Raw genomic sequence first — 12,066 nt, forward strand, 5'->3', positions numbered from 1 at the left:
TATTCGAATCAGCATCACCCTGTTTTCTTTATTCGATTATGAGTACTTCTATTCTTACCTGTGAATCCTTGTTATATGGAATTTTTTCTATGCCACTTACTTTCCGAACTCACTAATTTTAATTTACTAATTTCTTTTTACCATACTAACCCTCTTGATCTCTTTTCTGATTACTTTCACTTCCTCTAACTTTCTCACTATGGCATATTGATTTTTTTCTTTCCATTTAACATTAATTCAATCACATTTCAATTACTCATTTTCCTTATTCTATTTCTCCCTTACCGCTTTGAGTTTCCTTTGTTTAAATTGCCTATTTGCTTTCATATTTTATCCATTTCTTGGTTTTCTATTTTTCAGGATGTCTGCCTCACAAAGGAAAGGCAAAGGCAAGGCTACTGGCAAGCGCAAGCGAGGAGATTCCTCCCAGTCCATCATTGCTCTAATGCACGATTTCTCATGGCGGGAGAAAAACTTCACACAGCAGGAAAAAGCTTACCAGCTGCTCCCTTCGACTGATCCTATAAAATTTGCAAACTGGTACTGTGGGCTGAAGTACCCGACTTTTGCAAACTCCAGAAATCTATACCTGGAACGTACCTTGAAGATTCCAGAAGCCCTCCAGCAATACACCACTGAGCAAATCAAGCAAAGGGGTTGGTTCTTTCTGGAGAGACCACTGACATAGGTCAATGCATCTTGGGTACGGGAATTCTATTGCAACTACTACCTTACTACCCTAGATGCAGTGAACCTAAGGGGAAAGCAAATTCTGGTCACTGAGGAGGCCATAGAGACCGTTCTCCAGCTCCCAGCCAAGTCCGATCAGCCAGATGGTTATGCACAGGCTGAGGAGGACATGGGCCAGATGCGGTTTGATTGGGATGCTGTGAAGGCACGGATAGCTCTCGACCTTGCTGCTCCTTGGGAGATGGGTCAGAACACCACTATGCCTAGAGGGATCAAGAGAGTGTACTTGAATGATGAGGTTCGGCTATGGCATCAGATCTTGAGCAACTATGTGATGCCGAGTACTCATGAGACTGAGATCCCGGCTGCCATAATCACCCTCCTCTGGTGTGTGCTAGAGGGTAAGGACCTGTACTTGCCTCGTTTTATCCGGCATTATATGGCCAGGGTCCACGTCCGAGGCACCCTCCCCTTTCCTTATCTGGTTACACGGCTAGGCCGTCAGGCTGATGTGCCTTGGGAGGATGCCGATGAGCGACCAGCAGCAGCGGTCTGCAGGAAGATCATCCCTCATAGCAGGAACTTCCTTGATTTAGGCTACACACCACCACCTGTCACTACTACTGATGAGACAGCCCCTCCGTCTGCTGGACCCTCTTCATCCCCAGCTGCCCCTGCTGCCACCACTGCACCTCCACCCGCCTCTGAGCCGTTTTATCGCCTCGTGCACCGTCTATTCCGCCAGCTTGATCAGATGGAGCGCCGTAACAGGCGCCGGTATGAGAGATTGGAGCACCGCAGCAGGCGACGCTATTCCCATCTGAAGCTGATGATCAGACAGGGCGCCGACATCCCCTCCGAGCCCGACACACTATCAGAGCCATCAGAGGAGGAGGAGGATGAGCACGAGGAGGAGCCTCATTCCCAGGCGGAGACTCATCAGCAGGCAGGCACAGAGCACGCTACACCACAGCAGGAGCCCCACATCAGCTTGAGGCTGTAGATCCGGAGATTCCGATCCAGTCAGTCCCCCCTCTACAGCAGCCAGACTTTCAGCCCACCACCACCACAGAGACCCCAGCTACCATCCCTACCAGTGATGACACTCCTTCACACCCGGCTTGATTGAGCATCAGGGATGATGCTTCATTTTAAGTGTGGGGAGGTCGCCATCTCTGGCGTTTATTTTGGTGAACTACTACATACTTTTTCTTTTATTTTGGATATTTTCTGTATTTTTCTCTTTTTCTTTTATTATTATTTTCTGACTACTTATACATTGCTACTTGTGTATTTTACTCTATTTTCTGCATTTTGCATTTTTTGTTCATATTTTAGTTATTTAGTTCATTTTAGTTATTTAGTTTAGTTTGCAATTCTAACTTATTAGTGGATCAATTAGTATAGTTTACCCTTTTTACATAAGACAGCTTAGTTATAGCTTAGTTTAAATTGACAAATATAAAAAAAAGAGTAAGCTAGGAACTTGAACATAATAGATTTAGATCCATAAAACCTTGTATATATAGCATTACATGATGTAGTTAAATTGACAACATTTCATCAAGGAGAAACATTAAAACTTCAAAGGCTACCCTAAATTACTTTTTAAGAGAATAATGAGAATTTTTAACTAAACCTGCATGACATACATAAGTGATAAATGATTTTTCAGCTAGAGAACACATAGCCTGTGAGTTTTGAGCTTAACTGTATGGTTACATTCAAACCATAATTTTTATTTCTGTGTGTTCCAACCTTCTTTCTTATTCTGGTGTTCTTTACTTTGTTTTAGTCTATATGTCCGATTATAGAATATAGGTACATCTCAAAATAATGATTGAGGCCATCATTTAATTTAGCTCACTTATCCCAAATTAGCCTACCTTTTACATCACCTTTGTTAGCCCCTTTGAGCTTTTTAAAAAAAAAAAACCCCTTATTCTATTTTAGCCAATTTACTAGCCTTAAGCAGAAAAACAAAAAAAAATCCCAAGTGAATCCTTGGTTAGCTTAAGATAGAAAATTATAAATAGAGTAAAATGTGGGAAACTTATTGGGAACATAGTTGATAAAGACAAAAGGTAGAAAAATTAAAAAGAATAAAGCAACTCAAAATTTGGGAAGCAGGCTCATGAAAATTCAAATTAATTAAAATTACCATGTGTATTCAAAAAAAAAGTTAGTTTTCAAGCATGTAAATAAGGGGATACAAAAAGAACTCCCCAATGCAAAATAAAAAGCAATGCACATGGGATAAAAACAAGAATTGAAACATGAGCATGTGACATCAAAAGCGAGAAAATAGGGAGAATAGGTAAAGAAGCATTGTTTTACTAAGTATGTATGTTAGGTGAGATGTTAGTCTAATTAAGGATTTACTTATTAGCTCACTTAGCCTTATACATATATCCTTATCCTTTGCCTTGACCCCATTACAACCTTAATTAACGACCTCATGAGTTTTGGTATGACTATGTTCTATAATTGTTGATTGGTTAGACGAAAAACAAAGTTATAGAAAGGAAGAATGAAAAGAAGAATAGAGTGATTAACCCAATAAACACTGAGTGATTAGAAAGAAAACACAAAATCCAGTGAGGGTTCAAAAGCTCATTAAACATTTATCTCTGATTGTCTTGCAAGTTTTTTTTTTCTCTCATCTCATTTGCAAAAAAATGCTTTATTATTTGAGGTTTAGCCATATATGTATATAATCTCCTTGAGAATGTGAAATAATTTGACTACATGTAGGCTTTATATATGAGTGGATGAATTAGAATTGCATGACTCATTAGGTAGATGCATTTAGCATAGGTTGCATTTCATAACATTCCATCACTTTAACCTTAATATTTACCTTGGATTTAGCATGAGGACATGCTAGTGTTTATGTGTGGGGAGGTTGATAAACCCATATTTCATGAGTTCTTTTGTGCTTAATTAGAGTGATTTATTCAACTCTTCACCTACTTATTCACATTAATTGCATGGTTTTACTTTCCCTTCCTTATTATGTCATATTGTGAAAAATATGTTTCCTAAGCTTTAAAAAAATTAATTATTTTAATTACCTTTATTTCCATTCGATGCCGTGATTAGTGTGTTGAGTAGCTTCAGGTTTCCTAAGGCTGAATGACTTAAAGGATGAAAAAAGGAAATATACAAAAATGGAAGGAGAAGGCAAAACGGAGCTTTAAGGAAACTGGTATCCACGCGATCGCATGGACGACGCAATCGCGTGCCAGAAGCAAAGAAGCAGCGACGCGGCCGCATGACTGACACGACCGCGCGCCTTGAGTAGAACACCCACGACGCGGACGCGTGACTGACGCGACCGCGTGGAAAGGAAAAGCTCCAAATGACGCGACCGCGTGACCCACGCGGACGCGTGATAGAGCCACGTATCAGAATTTACAGAATACGCCCCCAGCAATTTCTGAAGCCCTTTTTGGCCCAGATCCAAGTACAGAAAGCATAGATTAGAGGTTATAAAGTGGAGGAATGCATCCATTCAGAGAGAGCTCGCCAATTTCTAGTTTTCATGATTTAGATTTAGTTTAGAGAGAGATTTTCTCTCTCTCTTAGGATTTAGGACTTCTTCTTGTTTTGGGAGTAACTCTGGATCCAGGTTTTAATGTTCTTTTATTTCAATTTTACTTTTATTTATTTGATTCCAATATTTTGAATTGATTATTATAATTTAAATTATGAATTATTCCATGTTACAGATTTCTATTTGAATTAATGATATTTAAGGTATTTTTCAGTTTATGATTGTTCTCTTTGATTTAAGTGTTGCTATTGCTTCCCATCTAAGGACACTTTTATTATTCCAGCAATTTACTTTTTCTCCTTTTGGTCTTGGTTAATAAATCAGTGACTCAACATTATCGAACTCAACATAATTGATAATCGTTATCTTGCTAATTGATCTGAACTTCAATAATCCCAACTTTTTCCTAGGAAATAAATAGGATTCGAAGGTCAAACTAATTAGTCCCTTGACTTACCTTTGCTTCATAGCTTAACTAAGTGGAATTAAGATACAACTTTCATTATTGTTGAGAGGGATAACTAAGTTGGACTTCTAATTTCCCTTATCTTGCCAAAAGTTGTTTTACAGTTATTATTTATTTTTAATTGCCATTTAATTCACTCGTCATTTAAATTACTTGCTTCTCACCTTCTAAACCCCGATTACAACCTTTATAACCAATAATAAGAACATACTTCCTCACAGTTCCTTGAGAAGACGACCCGAGGTTTGAATACTCGGTTAACAATTTTTAAGGGGTTTGTTACTTGTGACACCCAAAACGTTTGTACGAAAGGGATTTTTGTCGGTTTAGAGACTATATCTACAACGCGACTGTTTTTATGACATTCTTTACTGGCAGAAATCACGATCGTCAAGCATCTTCCCCAGTTTCAGAGTTACAATTGTTTATCTTCCTAAAATAATCGCTACACTTTCTCTCAGAAAATTAGCAACAACACAAGTTGAAGCAGCAATGCTTACCGACAATGAGGGACGAAGGGATGTAACGACGAGGAGGAAGCATGTGACCTTGGACAGGGAGAGAAGGGACTCGAAGATAGAGGCTTGACGCTAGGACAGAGACGGCGATTTCAGGGCCGACAACGACGGAGACTACGACACCAACAGCTCCGTCCACGACTTCTAGCAACGTCGAGAAGACAACAGCCGAGACAGAGGAGACGAGCTTGAGCAGTGGGGACGACGACTGGAAAATATTCGAAGGCGTCAGTGAGACAGCGGTGGACGTGAGTTTGGCAAAGAAGGCGGCGGATGAGAAAAGGGATTAGGGTTGGGTCCTCAAAGTCAGAGAGAGAAACGGGTGGGGTGGGTTTTGTGGGTTTTATATATATATATATATACGAACCAGTAACCCAAAAAACCGGGCCAGTTCCATCAGTTCATCGGTTAACTGTCGATTCGTCCGGCTTTATCACCAATTTTTTGCAGGACAGTTTTAAACGCTAGAGGACCGATTTTCGGTTAACTCAGTCGAATCAACCGATCCGGTCAGTGCAACGAGGGAGGACGCACGACGAGAAAGGCGGCTGCACACGACAGTAAGGTCAGAGAGGAAGCCGATTCGCGCAACAAGGGTTGCGCACCGGAGACACGACGACGGCGCAATGAGCGAGAAGAGGCATACGTTAAAGGCACGACCTATGGGAGGAGGAGTAGGAGACAGAGGACGGAAGCACTTATAGTGAGTGGTTTGTAGCTTAGGGTTGTACGACGCGGATATAGAAAAGACGCAAAACTAAATTTTTTGAATATCAAAATTAGGATTAGAGGAGAATTGGCTAAATTGGCTACAACTATAGTTAGTTCCATAGACTTTCTCTACATTATATATGTTCAAATTTCTCAAATTCGGTTGTCTTTAAAGAACCACAAATGAAGGGAATTATATCTATACTTTAAAAGATGCAACTGCTATGGATTTTATTTTTATTTTTTGAAACCCAAAAACAGAACATAAAATTCCATTAATGGAATACCATGACCATGTGAGATTTCTATGAAAGTAACTCTACTCACAAGTGACAACTGAAATGTTCTATGCGTTCAGAGCACCTTTATAAATACTACAATTTAATCTACCATTACAGATATAATAATATACAAGTATGCCATTTCTCTAAAAGAGAGCCGCTTTACAATGAGATTTCACATTTTCATCATATTTAATGGAGAGATGCCAATGACATAAATACAGAGCAGAAACAGCTACAAATCCCGTCAAAACATCATGGACCGCCGATAATGAGCAAAACATCGGCGAATCCAGGGAGTTTCAAAGAATGAGCTTTTGAAAATCTTGGAAGTGAGTCACGAAATTGGGACACCATGGAAACTATCATGTGGACAAGGAGAACCACAATGCTTACAGGTAGTAACTTGTATACATGGCCTATGAGGGAGCTGCTGACACTCAGCGTTCCTGCATTGATGTACTGATCTTTGCTCTTGGTTGCAGCCACTGAGACGTTTACTGATAAGGAACCTGAACAACAATTTGAAGTTAAGATGAAGTACATGCACCACATAAGCAGCAGAGAAAGAGTTCCTGTGGTGAACTTACAGTCATAGTTTGTCCATCCAATACGCTCATTAGCCAAGTCATATACAAAAATCTTATCTTTCAGCACAAGATCTGCAAAAGCAGAAACAACTGGATGATGAATTCAATACTGAAAATAGGGAATGACTAGTTCACGAGATGACCTGATCAATGAGATGCTAACACAAAGTAAACAGAAAACTGCCAAATCAAATCACCCTGAATCAAGCTTTTGGTAGAATTTTGAAATTATATTCTACAATTTCATTAGAATGTTCACCAAAACAAACTGTTTTGAAGAAGGTCCTCTCACTCCCTTGGACACAGCCAAACACAGAAGACAATCTATTCAAGATTTATTTGTGCATAGTACTAAATTGCCTATTTCATAATCAAATGGGAGGAAGCAATTGTTTCTTCAAACTTCTAGAAAATCTTATTCTAGGGTCTAACCTCCTAAAATTGTGAATCCCTCCTGCACTTTCTGGAAACCCATGCACCACATTGCAGCACCATCCTGTAAAAGCAACGTGACATATCATATGATTAGAGTATTACAATTGAGGTAATTCACAACTCGGAGCATTCCTCCTACCTTTGCAAGAAAAAAGAAGGAAGACTGAGATCACAGAGAAAAGGCATACTTACAAGAAAACCATAATGCATAAGGTATTGTTCTGGTTTCAGAACCATGGATGCTCCAACCGATAAAGTTTAAACTGACTGAAGGAAATATATCACCTATGCTGAATAAGAATGAATCAAATGAGATCCTGAGAGGTCCAATAGGAGAATCTCTCTTTTTATTATTGAGAAAATTTAAAGATCTTTATAACTTTATTATAATAGTGAGTTTAGATTGAACTAACCTGGTTGGGACCAGATAGCACTGGTTTCCTTTAGAAATAATGGGTCTGGCAAACTGTGACACAGTTGTAGTTATCTACACATTCATTTGAATATTCCGTGTCATTATATTGAATACCCTTTCTTTCAAGTCAGTATTATTTCTAAGATTACAAGATAAACATGCCAAATGAAGATTTTTTTTCTTGCCCTCTCTTCAACACACTCTTTCAAGGAAAAAGAATTGTGACAGCATTTTTCAATACTTCATTGCCTAGTTCATACTGTAACAGTAGGATTTTGGATGACAGCGCAATTCAAATTCCATTTGACTACCAGAACTTTACAACATGTAAAGGTTCAAACATATCGAGTTAAAAAGCGAACATACAGCATTGACAATGGATCATAAGCTTCTTGAATAAGGTATGCCAATGTTGTACCAGAGTCAACTATGGTTCCCCGATTGTTAGATGTTCCAAATGCAGCTGGATCAATTGAGAGGAGCTGTCCGTTGACAGCAATACTCTGAAGATTTAAGTTGTAATGGGGCCTGAAATTTGATCAAGGAATTACTCAACTGCATTGCAGCGATACTCATATATCTGTATTGTTACTAAAACAGAATACTGGCAAGATACGGATTTTAGGAACCCAATTCTCATAGTAATATCACCTTTATAACTAATACATCCAGATGATTATTTTGTAATTAGAAAAATCTTTGGCAGGTAATCAAAGAACTCCATGCAAAGACAAATAGAACTCATACTTTCCCCTTGTACCAATGTGAAACAATATTAGGGGGAAGATTATCCCACCAACTAAGGAAAGAAACAAGGAACTCCAGAAGAAAAGAACATACCTGTGATGGGACAAGTGGAGTATAAACAATGCCAGCTCCAATATCTCACCAAGAACTAGTATGCCTCCTCCATTGCCATCTCCTTTTAAGCAATGCGAGAAAACTTTGGGGGTCATGCTTTTGATGACAACTGCGATATAACAGATAGAGCACCAGGTCCAAATCCAAAAATTCCGTCAACTGCTTTTTCTGTCTTAGTCAAATCTCCAGATTGATAGGTGCTACACCTGCTCCCAAGACAACAATCCAAAAAGGAAAAAAGTATATAAAGAATAATAAAATAAAATTAAAACAGGAGAGAATATTATCATAGATATGGGAATGAATACCCCAGAAGACACAATAGGTGATTGCTGAAAGCCCTAAAGATAAGCCCATTTATTTAAAAATCCACCTATTGACAAAATTTTCTATAAAACATGTTATTACTGTTGATTCAATCCATCATATTATAACATAACAAGATTTGCTAACAATCACACAACTGTACTCTTCAACCTAAATATAGGTTTCCTGAGATTCCATCATCAGATTTGCTCTTTATATGTCCTTACTCTCACATTCAGCACACATAAATTATCCATAATGGATAAAGACTCACCCAAAAACGATGGTAGATGATGAGTTAGAAAGCACAGACTGTCCCACAATCGTGTCAAGATATATAGCATCGGGAAACATAATATCCAGTTGGTACCACTTCCATCTCCATACTGAAAGGTGTAGCTGCACTGATTAACCTGAGAGGAGCATTCACTTTGTTGCAGTTGAACCGCATAAGTGCATATCGGGTCCGAGCAGGAAACCCAGTGCAGCAGTGGATGAGCTGGCTGCATCAAAGAAATTGAGCTAATCTGTAAAGAGCATCACACAACACATAAGAAGAGAAATCAATGATGCTGTGAAACATCTCTTTACTTACAATGAATACAAAAAGACTACAACCAAAGGCACAAAGGCGTAAAAAACTTCTCACCCCCAGCCGCTAGACTGTGACAATTACTGCATCTGTTGCAATTAACCCACAAGATGTCCACTCCCAGTATCAATCTGGACATAAATTCCTTAGGAGGAGAACCCATCTTCACTTTGTAAAGTACAATCTGAACAACAAATCCAAGACTAACACACGATTAGAGATCATACATAACAAAATATAAAACTTTTGAGAGTAATGCATCATTGCTCCTCCTTATTATATCAATCTTTGGCTAAGTATTGTACTTAACCGTTGAACACAATACAAAAACTTTATTATAATCTTAAAATATTTTCTAACTTCCAATTGAGAAATCATAAAGAACTGAAAAAAGATATATACATAACTAAATACCTACAGAAACTATAATGGTAAGTACTAAGTAATTACATACTTAACAGAAACGCAAGATCACGAAAGAATCCGAGCAATAAATGCGCAATGAAATGAGAAGGTAAGAGTTCAATTTACCCGTACCCAACGAAGTAAGATCGGAGGTTCCTTGGACTGAGAAGTCGACAACGCCGGCAAACAGTTGCGCCTTGGCAAGATTCGAGCGTGGGCGTGCTCTGTCGCGAGCTCTCAGCGCCTCCGGCTCCATGCGACGGTTCAGGGAATGTGCTTCCAGGGAAGATAGCTCCCCGGAAGCACCACCCGTTGCCGGCACCCCGTCACCACAGCATTAAGGCCAGCAACACGGCGACGAAACCCGCATTTGTTGTGTTCTCTTTCCTGTTTCGGTTGTTTTGTTTTGTTTCTTCTTCAATGGGCAAATTAAAGATGATGATGATGTAGCAGCCTTCTCTGCATTGAGGCTTTAGAGAAAGAAAAGCAAAGACAGAACAAGAACGAGAGAGATGAGCTTACCGTTTCAACCTTCCACTGTTTCAGCTCCCCGAGCTCTCTTGCGCTTCTATATATTTTAAGGCTACGGATACGTTAAAAGAGCACCCCGTTTTTAGTTTTTGGAAGAATTTTAATTAAATATTTATCCTTGTATTTTTTCTTTTTAACATTCTTCGTTTCTTTTAATCATAGTTTAAGAGACAGACATTTGTCTGTGCTAGGTTCTTGCTCCTTCTACATCGTCACTTTTCTCTATCTCTCCTCGGGCTCGGTTCACTCTTCCCTCTTGGTCCCCGTTCTCCTCTGATCATGTACAACATTGTTGGTTCTTTGCTCCTCACCGTGCGTTGTCGCTACTGGCTCTGCTCCTCCCGTGTCTCGCGGTCATTGGTGGGTGGTCTCGCCGTGTCTTGCTTCCGTGTCTGCCTCGAAGATCGAAGCAACATTTCTTCTGTTGTCTGGACTCACTCCGGCTCTCTGCTTTAGTTCGGTAGTTCAATTCAGGTATCTCTCTCAATTTAGTTTCTTTCTTCTCAAAGTTCAATTTTCAATTAAAAAATAGAAAATATGAAAGATCTGCTGATATTTTTTTTTTACATGTGTGAAACTATAACATTGGTTAGTTTTAGCAATTTTGGTAGTTATGTTTTTGTTAGTGGAAGATAAAAATTTTACAAAACCGTTTGCATTATCGTGAGAAGCATTGCTATGTCATTATTATGTATGGAATAGGGTTCAAGTTCGAAGATATTTTATGATCTTAGAAATTATTACATGTCAATTCGATCGATTGTGTCCATATTTTATATTATTACTGTCAAGTAAGTACTTGTCTAGGGAGTGTGTTGTTCTTAATTCTTGGATCTGACATTGTCCTGCCACTTGGATGTATTATTAATTCATTATGTTCAAAACACAATTTTTAGCCTTTTCACGTCTTTATGCAGATCAGATTATTAATATTGTGATTAAGTATCTATTTTCTTTTGCTCGGCCTGAAGTTGAAATTGTCCCCGTCTTCGTTGGCTCAATTCCATACTTGTTGCTCTCCAAGTCTGCAAAAGGTGTTGAGAAGACCTCCTCTCATTTCTTCCCAAAGATCCTCGTTGTATACAAGAACTTAAACTTTTGTATCGTGACTATTGTTTTTATGTGAGATTTATATGCGTGCATATCTCGAACTTGCTTGTATTTGTAAAAATCAGGGAATTCATTGCTCTTGAAGGCATTGTCGGCAAAGGTAGTCATTGATGCACATTTTATATGAAATTTTGGGAGGCCTTTACTTCTAATATAGCCACTTAATATGCCTATTTCCTAACAGAAGCTCAAACTTCAAGAAACTCATCCCAAGAGTGACCATTGAAGCTGTTTAGAAAGCTGTAAGTGCCTGGCGTTTTATTATGTTCATTGCTCACTGGGTTCAATTCCATATGCTATATAAATCATTATGCTTGTAGTCATTGCACTCATTACTTTTCTCTCAGGCTACTGCATTGAAGGGTTCTGAGGCTGATGCACTAGAAAAACCAAATTAATTTCATGTTTCGATTTTGATTGTTTGTTATATAACAAAAGGGTGCTTTGATGTTTCTTAGAAAAATAAATAAATAAATGGAACCTATTTTTCTTGTTAGAGTATTTTCTTTTTTTACTGTTATATTATCATCAGAACGAGATTTTTTAGACATTTCTTAAGAAGTTTTGTAGAGCAAATATTAAACATTAACTCTTATGGT

At 38.6% G+C, this 12,066-nt stretch overlaps 1 pseudogene; it reads right to left on the bottom strand.

Moving 5' to 3' along the window:
* Positions 1-6,216: 6,216 nt before the first annotated feature.
* Positions 6,217-10,082, bottom strand: LOC112757133 (aspartic proteinase 36-like; annotated as a pseudogene).
* Positions 10,083-12,066: the final 1,984 nt, after the last annotated feature.

The sequence above is a fragment of the Arachis hypogaea genome, chromosome 16, assembly GCF_003086295.3.
Source record: "Arachis hypogaea cultivar Tifrunner chromosome 16, arahy.Tifrunner.gnm2.J5K5, whole genome shotgun sequence".
NCBI lineage: Eukaryota > Viridiplantae > Streptophyta > Magnoliopsida > Fabales > Fabaceae > Arachis > Arachis hypogaea.